Source organism: Octopus bimaculoides, chromosome 21 (genome assembly GCF_001194135.2).
Source record: "Octopus bimaculoides isolate UCB-OBI-ISO-001 chromosome 21, ASM119413v2, whole genome shotgun sequence".
Classification (NCBI taxonomy): domain Eukaryota; kingdom Metazoa; phylum Mollusca; class Cephalopoda; order Octopoda; family Octopodidae; genus Octopus; species Octopus bimaculoides.
In genome coordinates this window covers 28,849,284-28,852,511 of record NC_069001.1, presented here as the reverse complement: position 1 = coordinate 28,852,511, position 3,228 = coordinate 28,849,284, and the positions used below count along the sequence as shown (strand labels likewise).

The 3,228-nt window shown below is 30.3% G+C and overlaps 1 protein-coding gene across 1 annotated transcript in view; it reads right to left on the bottom strand.

The window, feature by feature from the left end:
• Positions 1–3,228, bottom strand: part of LOC106883108 (glutamate receptor ionotropic, kainate 2-like) — a 676,112-nt gene that overhangs the window by 26,432 nt on the left and 646,452 nt on the right. The gene's annotated exons all lie outside the window — the stretch shown is intronic.

Sequence of the window (3,228 nt, the reverse complement as noted above, 5' to 3'; positions counted from 1 at the left end):
CGGGAACCACTGGTTTACAGGAATGCCAAAGTCTACGAAATTTTAAGCATCAAGCATTTAAGCGATTCAGTTTTTTTTTTTTTTCTTAAAGAGGATATGTCGATATGGTCACGTATCCCTCAAACAATTTCGAGATTCCAGTGCCAATTCGAACCAGCAATAGGAAAACTGGATGACGAAATATAATAGGCGACAGAATAATGCATCAGTTCTCCAATCGCATAATTGTTGAGATCAATATAACCGATATCATTAGAGAGAAATTTAATAGACCACGCCAGTTGCTGCGTTAATCTCAAAATGATGAACTACAGAAGTTGAATTTGAGGTTTTCGCTTCTATCTACAGGATAATTTTGATAGATTTGAAGTATTATCCTGACAAATTATAAGGCATACGTATGAAGTTCAATAAAAATTATACTCAAATATTTCTGCCATATAGTATTTGATATTCCCCTAGAGATGCATTTTTTTATTATTATATTTGTATATTTTATATATTCAATTATTTTTAGTGAAACTGAATATAAATATCCATGAATTTCCATTTAATATACCTAAATCATTCTTTATATTGCTCACTATGTGTCAAAGGAAATTTAAATTACATTTCTACTCAGCTGTATTATAACATTTATCTAAAGCTTGCATACTCTATTTACCCAGCTTTTATCTATTGTTTTTTTTTTGTTTTTACTTTTATTATAATGCAATTATGGATGATGAAAGTATGTATTTATTATTAATATAGAGAATATTCGTTGGGCATTTTTTCCTTTTTTCATTTTAAAACCAAACGGTGTGAGATCAAAGATATAATTATTAATGTTTGATTATGTAATTTCCCCTCAGAGCGTCACAAATTCAGTACGTGAAATGGATATAAGAATAGCAAAAATCCCTCATTCTGACAGCAAATTTAATGTAATATAAAAATGTCTGACGTATAAAATATCTGTAATAAGAATATAATTCATTAATATTTTATGGCGGATGACATGGATGACCTTCTACTAGAATTAGATATTTAGTAAAAAAAAAAAAAAAAAATTAATAGAACAAAAAGAAATATTCACTATTCAAAGGGAAAACGGCTTCAATATTGGTAAAAAAAAGAATCAAACTTCATTCACTACAGGAAACATTAAAAGCTGTCTAGATTATTATCATTATTATTACTATTATTATTATCATTATTATTATTATCATCATTACTATTATTATTATTATCATTATTATTATCACCATCATCATCATTATTATTATTATCATTATTATTATTATCATCATTACTATTATTATTATCATTATTATTATCACCATCATTATTATCACCATCATCATTATTATTATTATTATTATCATTATCATTATTATTATCATTATTATTATTATCATCATTACTATTATTATTATTATCATTATTATTATCACCATCATCATTATTATTAGTATTATTATCATTATTATTATTATTATTATTATCATTATTATTATCATCATCATTACTATTATTATTATCATTATTATTATTATTATTATTATTATTATCATAATTTTTGATATTGTTGATGTTTTTAGTGTTACAATTAATATTATAATCATCATCATCATCATCATCATCATTAATACTTGTATTATTAGTTGGAGTAATTGACTAATTTTTTGTTTGCTTTCTATGTTTCTTTTGTTTTGGTTTGTGTTTTTACTCTCTTTTGGTGTATTGCAATTATTTCCAACTTGAATTTGTTTATATGAAAGGTCAGTCGTTAGAAGTAGCCAATTAAACAAACCATCAAAGCAGTCATTATCATTTCATTATACTTTGCTTTAGTTTTGTTTTTACTTGAAATAATTTTCAGACAAATCCCAACCTTGTCCTTCGTGTTCACAGAAAAGAAAATACAACGCACACACATACAACACGATATCCATTTTAAATTAAATATGAGGAAAACATAAAAGAGAGCTTCAGCATTTTAAAATGGTTTCTCTACCATTCATGGATTTCAGCCAATTATTAACCCTTAACAGTTCAAACGAAACATTAACCAAGCTAATTTTACAAACTCCTCTGATATGAGCAAAACAATAAGAGCTTCATGGATTATAGCCATCATTCGATATATCTGAATCCTTACATTTACAATAATGAAAGTACTTTGATATGAGAATCAAAGTATATTCAAAAAGACTTATACTTGATTTTATTAATAGATGAATTAACTAAACAAAGTTAAGTAATACATATTGTATTCGTCATTCATTCGTTCTATTCTAGCTGGATTTAACGAAAATAATGTAATGCGATGATACAGCTACCTATTTACGAGGGGGTACCCAAAAGAAACAGGAATTTGGCAATATTACTTTATACATTTAGTTTTATATGTTTACACTTATATTGCTTTTAAAATATTCTCCATTTGAAGCAATGCATCGGTCCAGACGCGTTCTCCACTGTTCGAAGCAGTGCTGGAACTCTTGTCGAGTCGTGCCTTTGAATGCCTCCGTCCTTATTTTCTTCACCTCTCCTGCATTTGCACAATCCCTAGCACCAGCTTAGGTCACTAGTAATGACCTCCGAAAAAAGATCCGGATTAATTTCTGACTTTTCATTCGGTTCACGACACGCATTCGGCCGTGACTGCTATTTATTTTCCGTGAGCAAGCGAGGCACACATTTTACTGCAACTCTTCTTATTCGCAATTCTTCGCTCATAATTCGTTAGCAGGAGATCCAGGACACACCAGTCATATCAACAAGTTCATCAATTTCTCCAAGATCAGTTCATGAATTGTCATGATGTTTTCATTCATTCAAGAAGTTGACGGTCACTCTAGACGAGGTTGGTAATGAAGAGACAAGTGACCATTCATAAATCGTAAACACAACTCGTAAACTTGTATTTTGCTCATAGTAGCGTCCTTGTAAGCTGTTAGAAGCATAATTACTGTTTCGGCCGCCTTTTCCCCCAACAGAAAACAGAATTTCACGGAAGCACGCTGTTCCTTCGTTTCAACCATTCCAAAAATCGACGATCAGAGAGAAGCACAGCAAAACAAAGACGCACTACGTGGCAGTAGGACCACACCCGGTGACGCCAGTCGGCATATTGATGACCGAGGGTTGCATCAAATGGCTTGTAGCAGTGGTTGCATGAACTACAAAAGGCTTCTCCCATAGAGAAAGTTTCCGCTTCATTTTTGGTAGCCCTCGAATATG